The sequence below is a fragment of the Condylostylus longicornis genome, unplaced genomic scaffold (assembly GCF_029603195.1).
Source record: "Condylostylus longicornis isolate FDR11 unplaced genomic scaffold, ASM2960319v2 ptg000080l, whole genome shotgun sequence".
NCBI classification, from domain to species: domain Eukaryota; kingdom Metazoa; phylum Arthropoda; class Insecta; order Diptera; family Dolichopodidae; genus Condylostylus; species Condylostylus longicornis.
Window position 1 is genome coordinate 1,074,099 of NW_026578048.1, and position 18,113 is coordinate 1,092,211.

At 23.1% G+C, this 18,113-nt stretch overlaps 1 protein-coding gene across 3 annotated transcripts in view; it reads right to left on the reverse strand.

Annotated features, from left to right (window-relative positions):
* LOC129613030 (mucin-2) overlaps positions 1–14,015 on the reverse strand; it is an 87,758-nt gene extending 73,743 nt beyond the window's left edge. For 2 of the 3 annotated variants that reach the window (XM_055526915.1, XM_055526913.1), the window contains exons 1-2: positions 13,969–14,015; positions 9,511–10,030 (exon numbers count right to left, since the gene is read on the reverse strand). The gene's annotated coding sequence lies outside the window, so the exon portion shown is untranslated. Of the gene's footprint in view, positions 1–9,510; positions 10,031–10,964; positions 11,176–13,968 lie in introns of those variants that run through there. The other variant, XM_055526914.1, reaches the window with a different exon arrangement.
* Positions 14,016–18,113: the final 4,098 nt, after the last annotated feature.

Sequence of the window (18,113 nt, forward strand, 5' to 3'; positions counted from 1 at the left end):
ATATAATTTAATTATAAAATCGCCGTCATATTGAAAATAGGGTAAATAAAATGTTATTTCCCTATTAAATTTTGTATGTTAGTTTTGATTTTTGCAACAATATTCGAAATTTATGTCACGACTATTGAACAACCTTGTCCTATATATATATATACGTTTTTATAAATATAAATTTTGCACATACATATTTAATTAGAATTCCTCAAGAAAACGAACATCTATACTTAAACATTTTGAATTTATTATAGTATAATATTAATGAATAAATTATAATTAAAAAAAAAAAATAATTAATTGTGAATTAAAGCTTTTTGAGTTATCATCTTAGTTTTGGAATAGTAAATTAAATATTCTTCTAATCAAAATTAATTTATTGCTAAATTTTATAACATTTACCTACATACTTAAATGAAAAATAAAAACTAATAAATAAACAATTTTCATTATTAATTCATGTCAATCAGGTTTATACTCGTATAGAAAAAAAATTTTTTTTTTTAATGAAAGTATAAATTTTTGACAAATAGATCATTCTTCAAAAGAAAAGATGAAAAAACAGGAAAATTATCACGTCTAATGATCAATTTTATCATATTTATTTATTCAGGTTACTGGTTACTGAGCTGGTTACTGATTTTATTTATCCATTTATTCAAATTAGTTCAGTTTATAATAACAATATTTTCATATTTTAATAATTTGGCTATTGTGAACCGATTTAATTAGATCTTTATAGAATATAGCGTTTATAGTGAACACATAAATATATATCTACATGTAGTTTTCCAATCCTGTTCTTTTGCTCGTTATTTCAATGCAGGTTGGTACAGTTTTCAAGCAGTGATTGAAAGTCTTTGTGTCATGGGTTTAAGTTTTGTGTTATTCCTAAATGGATGTGCCATGCGGAAACTTAAGAAAACTTAATTTACCTTAAAATTGCATTTACATTGACTTAATATATTTACACATATGTATACTTAAGCTTACATAATATTATTTTTGAGTAATGATATATTCAAATTAATATTACTAGTTAAATAAATCTTATGAAAATATATACTTGAAATTTATATATGTAATTTTTTTAAAAAATAATTAATTAACTAGTATGTAAAATTCTTAAATGTTGAACAATATTTTATTGTCAACAACGAACTTATTATTTACTGATCAACCATATCAAATTTTATTTAAATATATGTATACTTATAATATACATGCTATTTAAAAAGTGTGCAAGAAAAAGTGTGAGTTAATCGACAATAAATAAAGTAAAACACGGTAACATTAAGTACAAATTAAGCTTGTGGACCTGAAGGTACGAATTAAGTACAAATTAAGATTGTTAATCTTACTAATCCTTAGCATTCCAAAGTTGCCATCAATAATGCTGATATATTTTTAGATAAAAAAAAATTGACACTTCTGTAATTTTTGGAAATTGTCAGCTGGGTAAATTTTGGCGCCACAGTTGTTTCGTACTTGAAGAACTTTTACAGTTTGGTTGAAGTAATAATTTCTTCTTTTCACCGAGTTTTTAAGAATATTAAGTATATTATGGTACGTTTCAATTAAATTATACATACTCGTAATTATGTAACACCCCTTGTTTATACATACAAACGTACAAATTTATTTAACATATTCATAAGGAACCTTATAAAATTCTTATGTTACAAATTTTTTAGTAGTTTTATTATACTCGCATGAATGAATGTTGGAAGGGTATTATAAATTTGCCTTACCGTTTGTAACGCTATAAGAAATAACGATCTGATAATTCATTTTATTTCTTAATCGGTGTAATTAAAGTAATAGTCTGTTTCATAGTCAGCTATTGGCATATTTGTTCGCCTATATCCACCGTTGGCAAACTTTTGTGGGTTATGGTCAAATATGTGCTATGCGAGTAAGAGTATGCCCTACTCGAGTTTCTTACATTACGTACATACAAAAAGAAATGACATTTTCAACTGAGTTCTTAAAAATTTTTTGAAAAATTTTAATAGTCGCAATCGAATATATTTTTTTCTTGCAAGCAGAATAATTGGCCACATTTTGAACTTGGATGGCCCGCATTTTGCCTAAGACTGGCCTATAGAATAACAAGTTCTTATTAGTATCACAGAGTTGACAGGATCAACAATATTTTTTCTTGTTTTTTTTTTTAAATTTTTTTTGTGACATTTCTTCTGTTTTTTTTTTTGTGTGAAAAAGCGTGAAATGTTATTATTCATTTGGCAGGTTTATCTGGAATGTTGTTTTAATTTTTGACCATGTGATAGTGAATATATAAAACTTTATAATTCTTATTGTATTGTAGTTTTTTAACGGTTTTTTTCTCTCTGTATAATAAAAAAATGGAGTAATACAATAACGGAAAATTAATAAGGATAGTTTTGCTTTTTTTTAATTTATTAATGAATTTTAAATTGTTAATGAATTGGAAACAAAATGTATGTGTACATTAATGTATCTGCAGGGTGCCATAATTTAATTTTATTTTTTGAATATAAAAGCTTTTAGTTATTTGAGATCAATTGGTTTAATTGTTTTTTTTTTTTATGAATATTTTATTTTTTAAAATAATATTTACTTTCAATTTTATAAGCTTATCTTTGTGTTTATTTTCACTTTCAAATTGAAATTGAATGTAGTATTTGTGAAAGAAAAAGCTTTTTTGTATAATTTTATTAAATTAAGAATTAAGAATTTTCTACTTAAAAATGTTATGATTGATAAATTTTCAAATTTCTTAATGAAATACTTGGCATTGAGCCTATGTTATTTATAACACACTGTAGAGTCTTCGTATTAGTTGAAGCTAATTAAAATAACATTTAATAAAATTATGTTTGTTGATGTAATTTTATATTAAACATGCAATATGCATAGCTTCACTAATTTAATTACATAGAGTCTTAGATGTTTTCACTTGGGATCGTCAATTTTTTATCCTTTGTTTCTAACCACCATTCTTTTTAACTCTCTTTGAAGAAACACAGAAAATTTTTATCAAACGCAGTCATACAGTTGCGTGTCATAAGAGTAGCTCTCATCGAACATTTTGTATCACTTTCCGAATTTTATGTATTGTCAAATTCTATTATATTTCTAATACATACATATGCATACATACATACATATATACATAATATCTGCGTACCAATTTCATCATCAAAAATAAAAGCTTTGTAGCTTTTATCACCTTAATTTTTTGTGATTTTTTTGCTTTTAAATTTAATATGCCATTTTGAATTTAAATAACTATAACAATAAATCAAATTACAATATGAATTTCAATTAAGTATTAAACAACTGAAACTAATTTAATAGAAATGTAATAATTATTTAAAAAAAAAATAATTCCTCTATTAAAGCATTTTATATAAATTTTTTTTTTAGTAACATGTTGGCGCCACTTGTAACGCGACTTTTTAATCATTTTGAAATTCATTATAAAAAATATCATTTCATAATTTATTACCAAATTCGATTTATCATTTTATTAAGTTTTAAAACAATTTTTTTGTTAATTTATTCATTCATAATTAGATAAATTTATTGTATTCTAAATATTAATTTTTTATTTATTTGTTTTATTTGAATGGCATAATACGTTTTAAAAAAATGGTTTTTTAAATATTTGCTGTATTAAAGAAATTTTCTTTCAAATAATATTAGAAATTCCAAAAGTTTGATCATACATGATTTTATATAACATTGTATCACAAGACTTTTGGGATTAACTCTAAATCTAATATCTCTTTCTAAAATAAAAAAATATTTAAAAATCTTGTTTTCTCTATAAACAGAACTAAAGATTTTAAAAATTTTAAACGTCTTTGACAGAAAATTTATAAAATTATTTCGTAGATAAGCAACCTATAATTTTGATATAAGAAAGTTTTATAATAGTATAAAGTTTCTCCAAATGATTATATGAAAAATAGCTATTCCCTATAGAATTAACCATAACGCTGTCAAAATATTTACCAGTCAATTTAAACTGTTGGCAAAATTTTCTCACTTATATGGTGGTTTCATATTTGCAGTTCTAAGAAACAGCCCGTTGTTATTATTTTACTTTGTAAAGCAGTTCACTTCGGTTTGAATTGTAGTACTGTGGAAATTCTTTCCAGCTAAAAAATTAGTAGTTATTACTTTGCTATTTATTTATTTTTTCACAAGTTTTGCTTTTTTTGCTTTGATACTTTTTGGTTTCGACATCTGTTACAAATTGATGTTTTTGTTAGGGATCTACTAAATGGCTACCCCTCAGCGTTTTATGCGTGTATGGGTATCTACGAATTCTAGTACGCATGTACGCATAAGGTAATCGAATTTAGCACACCGTGTAGTGTAACATCTATTGTCAATTTGTATTATAATACAAATGTACCTACGACTCGTCAAACTCAAAAATTGCAGTGCGTTGCGTAGAGTCGCATATAGCTCATTTAGGTCACTTGATTAAAAATGTACGGGTATGAGAGCATTTTGAGACAAGCAGTTCGCTCGATTCATTTATGCATATGCCTGGGCGGTAGGTTCTAATTTTTTATTTTTAACGCCTTGTAGTTCTCAGTATATAAAATACGTTTTGAAATATAAACAAATACAAATATATATGTGAAATAATTTTATAACAATTATTTTTAATATATATATGTATATATTTATATATACACACATATATTTTTTTTTACCTCGAATCTGATTAATTATAATAGATCCAATAATAAATTGCACTAGGTATTATCGAGGAAAAAAAAACATGTTTTTTTCCACTATTTTCAATTAAATAAATTTAGAAGAAATATAGGGAGATGCTAGAAAACATAAAAAATATACATATGTACATATACGAGTATAATATATAAATTAATTAATACATAGTATGTACGTTTATGTTTGCGATAACCTCAAAGTTTAAATTTATTTTGTTATAAAAATCTTTTTAAACAAATGCTATATAACACGTTATAATTGCTTTTAGAACGACCGCAACACGTTTTAAGCTTTTTTTTTTCTTCTTTTATTATAAAATTCAAACGTTTTATTGTATTTAAACAGTTTGATATTAAAAATGTAATACATATACATATATTGTACATATACATGTATTTAAGGTACATATGTGCATGTAAATGTTAAATATTTTAGATAAACGTATAAGCACGGTTGTTTTATCCAAGCATATAAATTAGGATTAAATTTTTATTTGCGAATCGAATTACGGTTTATCAATTACAAAATATTTAACATTCATTTTGGTTTTTTTTTTACAGTTGGAATGCTAATATACATATGTATGTATGTTTATACATAGGCATGTATTAATATGTACAGATGTATAAATCTCCGTTTTATATCGTGTTTACATGTAGGTTAAAAGTGTTGCTCATCAATTTACAGTTTAATTGAAATTATTTCAATTTTAAATTCCGGTTTACTGTGATGATGATGATGAAAAGAAAAATCTAAAAATTTATTTATAATTAAAAAAAAAAAAAAATTTAATCTAAAAAGTATTAAAAGTATAATTTGTTTGCAAAATATGTACATATACTTTTATAATATTTGTGTGCTTGTGTGTTTGAACAAACTTTAGCAAAAATTGATTTTTTAATGTTAGTTTGTATATGAAGTTTGTAATTCAATGGCAAATGCATTACAATTTTATACATATGTGTTTAGGTATATATGTTTTGTTTACATTCATAGTAGTTTTTCGTATTCTTCTTAGGAAGGCGGTGTAGGTGTAAATTTCATATTTGCTTCAATAACATTTCTAAATATTTAATGTTTGGATTTTAAAATTTATTTACACAAAATATGATATGATTTAATTAAAATATTAAGTAAGTAAGTAATTGAAACATCCTTTGCATAACATGTATAACTGAAAACATATAGTTGCAAAATCAGGTTAAATTTAACTGAATTCAATACTTTTTAGTTCTAATAGTGCAAATAATATTTTTAATAAAAATTCTTTAAGTTGCTATTAGTATTGGAAACTTATATTACAAAATTCAATATTTCACTAGAAGCATTACATAAAATTAAGGCAAATATGTCTATATATAAACGTATGGATCCAAAGTAATTTCGTCAAATCAATTCATTTACGAAGATACCCTTAGAAAATTATTGTGTATTTCGAAAATATATATGTATGTACATATGTAAATTTTTTTGTAATAATTTTCAAATTTTGATTTTGATTATTCAATATGACAATTCAAATTCAATATTGTATTGTTATTCAAGTTTAATTTTTATTTAAGACAACAAATATTTTGTGGCTTTTTAGACAAAAATAAAGAACCTTAACCAAAAAAAGAAAAACCAAAAAAACAGAAACCATTTAATTAACAATACAATGGATAATACAATATTAAATATTAAACTAAAATAACAGTGAAAATAAAAATAATATTTGATAAAAATTTGGAACAGAATAATTTTTGTAAAAATTTAACGAAAGTGTAAACATGTGTAGAGGTCAAAAACATTTGACATTTTATAATATTGAATAGCTCGTTATTTTGAGTAGCTTTATTATGTAAGGACAGATAAACAAAAATTTGACATAATTAAGAAATTTTTAATAGTATGAATATGAAATATGAAAAAATAAATAAAATAAAAACATGAATAATGTCAATAATAAGGGCAAGTTTACCTTTAAATTAAATTTAATTAATAAAAATTTAAAAACTATAATGTCATTGCTATTGAACTTTAATATTTTTTAATGAATTTCATTATTATCTCATATTTTGTAAATTTATTTAAGTATTTTACGAACAATACCCGAGAATTAGTGCATCTAAATGAACTATCATTTTGAATGACGTTTACAAGTGTTTTAAATAATACTACATTAAATTTACATATGCATGTATAAAAATCCTAAAATTTTTAAAGAAAACACATAAATTTATTATTCAAGTAAAATTATTAAGATAAATTAAATGCTTTTATATTTTTTTATTTGCATTAATTCCTAATGTCAAAATAAAAAAAAAATATTTTGTTAAACCCTTTCTGTCACCAGTTCCTTATAAAAAACTAACTTTATTTTTTCTTATGATTCTGAAGTTTGGTAAGATAAATGGACTATTGAAATTGTAATTCAAACTTGTACTATTTATTGACGGTTTGTTAAAAAAATAAGTACTTCTTACTGGAAATTCAGCCCAAACATGACAGATCTACTGGAAATCCAGTCGAAATATGGTACTTCTAGTGGAAAAACCTTAGAATGGTTTATATGGCACTTTTTCAATTTTCGGACTTTTCTTGAATATCTACCCTTTTTCGATATTTTAGTTTGAACTAAGAATTGCGAACGTATAGTTCCGAAGGTGAACTCCCACTTGATGTTCGGGCAATAGTACTTGTACAAAATAAAGTAAATATTGTTACACGCAAATAAAAATGTCGATTCCAGTTATATTGAAAAGTTGACGTTATGCATTATGACGTCATAATTTTACGTAGATTGAGTAGAAATTCGCCTGGAATTTTCAAAAAAATCAATATAATCTTGTAAATAGATTGGTTGTCGAAAATTTTTTCTGTGTTCTTCTTTATATAGACGACGTACGTAAGAGTTAAAATTGATAATTTTATAAAATTCAAAAATTAAACAGAAATTTAATTAAAATTATTTAAGAAGCAAATTAATTCTATTTAATAAGTTTGATATTACGGTAATAGAAGCACGATTATTTTATTTTTTTCAGTAATCTTAAAATTTATATTAACGAAGTTTGCCAGACGAACGTTTGCGAAAAAAATGGATTTTAACAAAGGATTACTATTTTTCTTAATAGAAATTTTCACCATCTTATAATAATAGGTATTTTATTTTAATTCAGACCGTACACCATTTACAATTCTTCCCCATTATCAAATATTGAAATTATAATCTTTTAAAAGCCTGTGCAATATTTATGAACAAATATTTACATCACATTTTAACAAAAAAAAAACAGAAAAAATTGCTTTAAAATATTTTAAAAAAAGATTAAAATATAAAATTTTAAACCACTTATAATTTAAGCAATAATTCTATTTTGCAATAAAGATGGACGACCTTGCAAGGTTTTGCTATAATTTTTTTTCTTTCTGAATTCACAGTTCAAATTATATAATGTAATTCAATTATTTTGTGCGCACTTTAACTAAAAATTTTATATTAAAAATTGTATTTAAAAAATTGCAAAAAATTTCTTACACAGCTGACACACATTTCTTTAAAAGGCGACAAGGTATACGTAAATCTTATACTTTTTTTCTTGATTAAACGGAATATGATAAGGTACAATTTTGGTAACAAATGATTTTTTAAATATAATAAAATGTATAACAATATAATGTATATATAATATTGAAGTCAATTATATAATATCATAAAAATTAAAATAATAAAACAAACAAAATACATTGAAAGTCGTTTAATTTACATGATTGGTGCCATACACCGCAATAATAATAAAAGTGTGTGAATCATATCTTTCAGTGATATATCAAGGAGTAATAATAAAGTTTGTCTTATTATATAATAAAGCAATAATAAAGGAAAATGAAAAAGACATAATGTAGGCACTTACTATACGTTTAAACAGTCAACACTTTATAATATGGACGATTAACATAGATTTTCAATAACTTTTCCCAATTTCAGCTGCGCAGATATACCGCAATACTACAAAGTCCAAAGTTCAAAATTTCCCATTCACATAAATCCGCAAAATCTAAAATGTCACATAAAAATGTGCAGATAGTGACTATTTTGAGTGTAGAATTTACGTTACTGTCATGCCACCGCTTAACATGACAATAACGTAAATATATATTTAAAATTAAAAGAATTATTGCAGGATTATTAAAAATGTCAATATGTCGTTTATGTATTGCCTCAGCACTTTATGAACTTTATATACAATGCCAATAAATGCAATGCGTGTAACACTGTTATAACTATACTATTGGCAAACATAACATATCTGCGTTATACAGTACATATTTGGGCAGTGGAAGTTAGAGTTTACTTTGGATTTTAATACTACGATACTTTAATGTTACCTTGGAATTTTAATACTAGTACCATTTTTTGAAAAATGTGTATGTTGCAATTCATCTCTCATATCATCTTTTCATATAAGCTATACCTAAATGAAGCGTTGCACAGCAACTCAAAAACATGTAACTCAAATACGTGTACAATTACTGCTTAAAATTCTCTTAGAAATTTTTATGGAATTGTTGTCATACACCCCTAAAAGTAAATTGTTATGGTGAAAGTGTTTCGTGCAACTCATTCGGTATAAAGGTCGACTGAAACGGTTTTGTTTGTCAAATTAGTTTCTGTAAAAATTTGTTCTCACTGTATATTTTTAAAAATTAAAGATGTTTCATAATCAATATTTTGTGAATAATTTTGTGTATAAAATAAATGAAAAGGAAAAAAAATAAAAATAAATGTAAACATACCCAAAATTTTACAAAAATCCACAAGAAAAAAAAAACAAAAATAACTCTCTTTCGAGTGGTTTGTTTTTGTTTAACAACTGGTTACGTGTTTTGGTTTTTCATATATGTGAATATAAAAAAAATTCCTTAGCGGGAATTCTGCTGCTTGTTGTTTGCTTGGTGTCACTGATTGTTATTCTTTCGTGATTAATATTTTTTGATATATTAGTTTTTTTTAATTTTCTTTCTATTTTTAAAGAGTTTACAAATTCTTTTCGTATTTTTTTTTTTGTTTTAAAGAAAGAAGGTGTCTACACCTTCGCAATTTTACTTAACTTTTTTGGAATATTTTATTTTGTTTATTTTTTTTTTCATCGGCAGTAAATGTTAAATAACATATTAATTTTTTTTTTATTTAAAATTTTTATTTGTTTTTATTTTTTATTTTATAATTTTTAATTACAAAATTCCAATGTTATATAAGTAGTTTTTTAGTCCAAGTATATTTACATACATGAGTACAATTTTCATTGATATCCGCCTATAATATAGAGAAAAGCTGCACTAATATAAAAAATTTTAATATTATACTTATTATTTTCTTAAATATTATTTATTTCCAAGTTCTAATATCAAATATTCTATAATTTTATTCATGTTTGATTTACACAATAAATGCTCATTTATTGAACCACCCTTTCCTTCCGAATAACAAGTATAATTAAAATTAGGCATAGATAGTAGACACTCTGCTAGTCTATAAAGCAATTTATTAAAATTTTTCAATCCTAAAGCTTATATCCATAATATATAGTTGCCTATTTTATTAATATTTTTAGAATTTTTCCCCATACACAATTAATTTTCATATATGGGATTTTTTAATAAATTTATTCCTTTGCCAATAAAAATTTGTAATAACTACCGTAAAAATTTCTTAAAAAACTTCTTAACCAGTAATATTTTTTTGATAATAAAAATAATTAAAAAAAAAAAAGAATTACATACATATACACACATTTGCAATAAAGTTTGATTTAAAGATAATCAAAGTGCAAAAAAAGAGTTACCAAAAAATTATTTAAAACTGTTAAACAAGAATAACAAAAATACAAAAAAAAAATGAAGATTTGCTATAGGTGCTGCTCCCATATATCGAGCGCGCCGATTTTTATCTTCTGACTCTTATTTTTTTTTTTTGGTATCAAAACAGCTTCAAACGTTAGAAAAAGTAAGAAACAAGATTAAAACACTGCTGTTAATATCAAAGAATAAGTAAAAAAAGAAGAAGAATTACAAGAAATTTGAAAAGAGAAAAAAAAACAAATTTACTCTATCAGATAAAGACAAAAACAACAAAGAAAAAAAAAAACAGAAATTAGCAAATTCAAAAAAAAATTCTATTTTTTATTCTTTCTATTTCATTTTCAATGGTAATAATAGTACACAAATCTATACAAAACTATTCACTCAACTCTATCAAAACAAAATTTGCTGATGAACTGAACTGAAACCAATGACGATAACACGACGACAATGCGGTACGATGCACCCATGTACACTGATATTTTTATTTTTTATTTTCTTTATCTTTCCCTATTTTGTTATTCAAAATAATAATATGGTTATTGGTTATATGTACTATCAGTACGTATAAATGATAAAATGTTGTATGTCCTAAAAAATTTCGTTTTAAAGTTTTACAAATTTTTTGGGGAATAAATTTTGAGTTCACATACAAGGATTCAATTAAAAAATGTCAAGCATATGTGATGTTTTTCAAATAGACTTTTTGAATAAAAAATTTTTTTATTGCGCCTAATTATATGTAATATGTGTTCATATAAATATTTGAAATAAGATGGGAGTATATTAGTGAATTTCATTGATTAATTGAGCCCATGGAGAGTTGACTTGCGTAACAGATATTGTAGCCATTTCTTTATTAATAAATCAAATTTTAATTTATCATTTTGTATTTTTTAGCCTCAAGAATTTGCATTAAATTAAATTTTAGAGATAAGAAAGAGTAGGTACATGATAAATAATGAACTATTATTAAAATTGAAGCTTTACTATTTTTAATTATTAATTATTTATAGAATTTAATTAATATAAATAGTTAACATACATTTAGAATAAAAAATTTTAAAATATAGTATTCACAAAAATTTAATCGAAAATTTTTTAAAATAACATGTAATTGAAATTTGAAAATTTCCTGATTCGCGGTATTCCAATATTAAAAATCAAGTAAGAAACAAGCTTAAAAATTTTGTTATTTATGGAAAATATTTACATATAAACATTTTTATATTGTCCAACAGCTTCCAATTTTAATTTACTTGTATAACAATATTAATAATTATGAAAACTATATATATTAATAATTTACTGATATTGAATTTTTGTAATAATTTTAATGAATTTATTTTTAATAAAAATTTTTTTATCTTTGGGTTCGGCTTACACATATGAATTCATTAACAAAAGTGAAATTTTAATTTAAAATAAAATGAGTTGTTCGCTTTTTTCTTCACATTAATGTTATCCGGTTCAAGTAATTGTATAACAGTTGTAAATAATGTGATTATTATACTATTAAATATTAAGGACTGCGGGGAATTTATTTAAAATATTCTTACGAAACTGATAAGAAATTATTTTATTAAAATTGAACTTTTATGATTTTAATAATTATTAAATAATTTCGAAAATAATAACACGTAATTTGATATGAAATTAAAATTTAATTCAATATTTTGATTATAACTATTTTACATACTGGAATTAATAAGAAAATTGTGTGTTAATCTTATAAAATGTATTTTTATTACGTTTATGTAAGAGTTTAAGTATCTTATTTGTGACAATATTCGAATATTAACAATTTTTTCAAATTGGTATTGGATAGTTGCATCAGCATTAAATGAATATAGCAATTTCAAGTAAATTTGTAGTATTTTGGTACATAATTTAAATTTTTTTAAACAAATTGCAGTACACTTCAAGGAAAATATAAAAAAAATATCCGTACTATCCATAAAGAATAAATTTATATATTGTTCGAAGCAGACATTTTCTGTTTATTTCAACTTTACATTATGCTTAAAAAATTTGCAATTGAATAATATGAATCTTAATGGGCTACAAGTTTTTAATTTAATTATGCTTTATAAGTGAAAATATCTATTGTTATATTGAAAAATATAGGTATACAAACAAAATTATCCCTAAAATTATGCAATTTTTTCATTAATATGAAGATAACACGAGCATGTATTTAAATTTGACGCTTGTCTACCAACGTTATCATATATCGTATTCCTAGTCAGGATCAATAATAATTATCTAAGGTCGTAATACAAAAATAAACTCAATAAAAAATTTAATTTCCCATATATTGCATAATTAAATAATATTGTGATATAAAACATTTAAATTTTCAGTTGACAACATTTTCATATAGAAAATTAATAGAAAACTATAAAAATTATGTAGGTACAAAATACGACAACAACTACAACAACAAAAAAAAAAACAGAATAATAATAATTAAAAGCAATGAAGAAAAAAGAGAATAATATAAGCATAAAAAAAATCAATTGAATTTGAACATAGGCAAATCTGCATGTAATGCAGGTGAATTTTTAACATTGTTTTTTTTTTTTTGTTAAATTTTCAATAGTAGTGTACTTATACTCGTAGTTCTTTTTTTTTGCATATAATTTTTATTTTGCCATTGTTATTGTTATTTTTTTTTCTACGGAAATCATACCCATAGGTTTCATATATATACATATATATGCATATGTAATTTATGTTAATACGATATGTATAAAAATTTTATATTCATATTTTATTATGTTTATATATAAATTAATTATATTTGTGTTCACTATTATTTAACCTTTAATTGAAACATCTTTTTTTTTTTAAATTGACAATAAAAAAATTCAAAATACAATATATTTTTTTTTTCTCTGTGTATTCGTGCAATATTATTGCATTAGATTTTTCAATTTTTAATAATAATAAAATTAAAATTAAATTTTTGATTTAAAAATAAAATTATTTGAATTGAAAATTTCACAAAATTTTATTTTTTATCACAGAAATTAAAAGAACAACACTTTTATCGTAAATTTTATGATTTTTTTTTTCGTTTTGTTTTTTTAAATTCATTTGTAATTTAATTAATTAATTTAATTATTTTAATTTTATTTCTTACAAATTCATAAATTCTCTTATATAATCCAAATTGTTAATATTTTTAGAATTTTTCAAATTTTTTGCAAAACAAAAAAAAAATTTGAAAATTCGAAAGAAATAGAAAAATTTAAAAATCACGAATAAGGTGAATTTTATTGAAAATGCATTCAAATTTTAATATTCGAAATTCGAATTTTCGGAAATCTTACAATAAAAAAAAAATTTATTATACAATTTTAATTTTTGTTTTTTCTTCTTTACAATAACTTGTTTAATTTTTTTTTTAAAGATGCGACTGATTCGTTCGGTGATCTATTAAGAACTGAATCTTAAAAATTGAATTGTCTTTAAATTCAAATTAAAAATTAAAATTGAGCTTGAGCATAATAAAAAGCAAAAACCAAAAGAAAAAAAAATGAAAAAAACAAAAAACCATAAATTTTTAAGCAAATTTTTTTTTGTTTCTTATTTTTCTTTTTTTTTTTTTAATAATTCACAAAAATAGCGAGAAAAAAAGGGAATAAAAGCAGTAATCAAAACAAAAATGTTGCAAAATAAAAAACGAAAGAAAAAGTGATTTTTATTTTTTTTTTTCTTGTTGCTATTTTTCTTTTGTTGTTATTTCTATTTTGCGATAAAAGTTGCGATGCGATGATCGCCTTCGCATTTGTTTTTTTTTTTTCTTTTTCTTTTTATATAACAAACATTATTTAGATGGGAATTAGAGTTGTTAATTTTGAGTTGTTAAAGTTAGAGAGAGTATTAATTTTAAAATTCATTCCGTTATATGAGATCGGCAGTGCAAGAAGTTGAAAATAATGTAAAGAAGACGATTCAATGATGAAATGAATTTAAAGAAAAAGAGAAGAAAAAATGAAAGAGTAATTTTGTGTTATGGAATGTTGTACAATGATGTTGAACCTCGTTTGGTTTTAAGTTGCATTACGCACTCATCATTTTCGTTGTATATAATTTTTTGTTTCCCTTTTTTTCTTAAATTTATGGTGCACTATGTTCGCAGGGTATTATTAATTTAACATTACTCTTTGTATATAATATTGACGGCATACAATTTGTTGAATGAAAACGTACAATATGATACGCTTGTGTTGAGATATATACAATATAATGTGTTCTTGCTGGGCGTTCATTTTACAATTTTTTTTTGTCATTCATCTCCGACTTCGATCCTGTCTCCTTCTAGTCCTAATAGACAATGATTCGAGTAGAGCAAGTAATTACAATTTTCATAAAAAGTTCATCCTAAATAACTCAAAAATTATTAAAAATGTTTGTTTAACCAAATGTATGGGTACCAAATTCAAAATGTATGATTTCTTATAAATTTGATTATAAATTTCAATATCATTTTCTATCACCGTTATATCACCTAGTTGACACGGTCAAATCAATTTATTCTCGTTGTTTTTCTCTGTGTTTCTTGTATACAAATTTCGTTTGCTTTTTTAAGTGATTTCATTTTTTTTTTAATACAAATCTTATCTCTTGAGTTGGTGCTTTTCATCTTTTCTTTTGGTTTTATTTTCTACTAATCTCTCTTTAGTTCGGTTAACTTAAATTTAATTTGTATTACTACGTTCTTCTAATATTATTTAATACTTTTGAGTTTTGAGTCTTCTTCTTCTCATTAATTCGAATCTCTTTGAAAATTTTTGTCTTTCTTATCAAATTTTATTTTCTCTGAATATTTTCGTAAATTTTGTGGCTCTTCTTGTATAACGTTATGAGATAAGAGATTTTACTTTTGGCAATGCAAAATATAATATATTGGGGAAAACTTAAAGAGAAAATGGGAGAATATTTATTGTTTGATTAATTTAAAGAGAAAAACGTTCCTAAGTAACTGTTTATTTGAATACTCTACTCGTAATTTGTATCTTTTTTTCATAATTCTGTTTTATTTTTGTTCGCTGAAGATGAGAAGGGAATAATAAAGTTTTATTTCCGGATTTTGTTTCTTTTTTTAACTCACACATATTTTTTTCTATTCTGTTTTTTAAAAAATTTTTATAAAGCTTTAAATGATTGATAAGATGAATATCACGTAAATTGCATTAGTAACGGAAATCGATACATTGTTAAGCAGAAGAGACTTAGTTATACTAAGAGTTTACAAAATTATGTTTGTATGTTTATTCGTTTTGTATTTGAATAACAATTATGAGTCAAGAAAATCAGAAAAAAAATAAATTTTTTATAAATTAAAATTATAATGCGTATTTAATTATCGAAATTTTAGTATGGAAGATTTCTTGAACAGCTTACATTTAATATGTGAGCATGCAATATGTATAAGTAAATGCTGTGTATTGTATGTATGTATATACATACATGTACAAAAGGTAAAAAAATTGAATCCATGAATACAAGAATGCGTAATAACAATAACGATATAGAAATGGTTACAATTAAAATTTTAATTTCTATGCAAAACAATATTTTCGATAAAAGTTCTAATTTAAGTGTTGTGTTGAGTAATCATCCTCATAACTTATAGTCCATAACTTATAGCATGAGGAATCCATAGGTTTTTGATTTACGGATGCGGCACGAATTCTTCGTTCAAAGTCCTTCCTTCGGATTTCGAGCCTACTTAATGCAAAACCTAGGTGTTCGTATTCAGTTTTCAAAGGATGTTTTACAAGTGAGAATAAGAAGATTGACATCACAATGGACTTAACTGGCCTATGTACACCCTTTTTTTGACAAATGTAATTCAACAGAAATTTTGATATTTTTAAATGCCTATATACATTATATCACAGATGAACTACATTCTGTTCATCATTTTACCCCAACAGCTTACATGACTCATTAAAGAATTCGGAAAATCTCTGAATTTAGAAGAAATATTTTTAAGTTTAGTAAGTATAATTTGGAGTTTGAAATGTCCTAAGACATGAAATTTTTTAAGCTTCAATACTCAGAATTATGCATTACTAGTAACAAGTTAATTTTCTATTCTGAATTGTAAAACCTGTCATATATTCCGATTTATAAATAAAAATGTAAAATTTTTACGGTTTTCAGAAATTCCAACTTTGAGGCCTCATAACTCGAGAAGGATAGTCAAAAAAGCAAAATGTCACTGGATGTTTCTTGTTCGAATGGGGATATTCTATCACCTTACTGCAGTAGTACTGTTGATTCTCGAAAATCCTGCATACTATCTTAGTTTTCTATTCGAAAAAGATATGGATTGTGAGTATTTTTCGAGGAGTAAATCGGTATAAAAAGAATAAAATTTAACTAAATTTCTTTCAGCTTCTCTTTTTTATTTCGCTCTAGCACTCAGTTTATTGATTTAAATTAATACTATTTTATAAATACTTAATTTATTCAAATACTAAAATTTAATTAATATTTAAAATTTTTTCATGTATGCACAAGAATATGTACAACAAATAATATAATATAAATACATACATTAATTCTAGTATACAAAATATTTAATTGCTTTTAATTTATAATATTCAAGGAAGTTTATTACATTTATAGAAATAGTAAATGGTTAAAGGTTAATTATCCTTTTATATATGAGTAACTATTTATTAGAGTACGTATTAAAAATTTTTTTTTTCAATAATCCTTATTTATAGAATAAATTTATGAATATGATAATAGTTTTATTAACATATTATAGACTCAATATATTTATAGTACATTTTATATACAGAATTCATGTAAAATCAAAGAAAAAATAAAAATAAAGTAATGGAAAAAAAAAATTGCTTGTAATTGAAAATTAATTTTTACTTTTATTAATACCTTTATAACACCATATAGATAAAAATTTACCAATAAGATAATTTTTAAGTGATGACAGAATATTTTAATTTTAAAATAAATTCTTAAAAGTCATTTTTTTCTCTAGATAACTTTTACCTTGAATATTTTTTAAAATATTCTTTTTTATATACATATATATACGAGTACTATGTTTATAATTAAAATGGAAAATTTTTATATAAAAGAATAAAAAATCATTTTGAATAAAATAAATTTTTAAATCTTTTTAAATCGAAAGAAACAGAAGTCGAGGGTGGTGGCATAGCCAGATCAAGGTTATAAAAATATATGTATATATATTTTGTTTTTAATTATATATATAAATTTTCTTTCAATTGCTTTCAATTTTTTTTTTTAAATAATTTGAAATATCTCACAGTTATTATATGAATAAAATTAAGATAATCAAATACAAAAAAACAGTAGTTAATTTATCATGCGTATTTATTTTAAATTCTACAATGTACTCACTGTCTATATGTACACATGTACGTGAGTATGTAAATGGAATTATATTTTGTGTACACAATATGTACCATGTGGGTATTATCATTATCTATTTACATATATATTATAAAAGCCGAAGAATAAAATTATCTTTT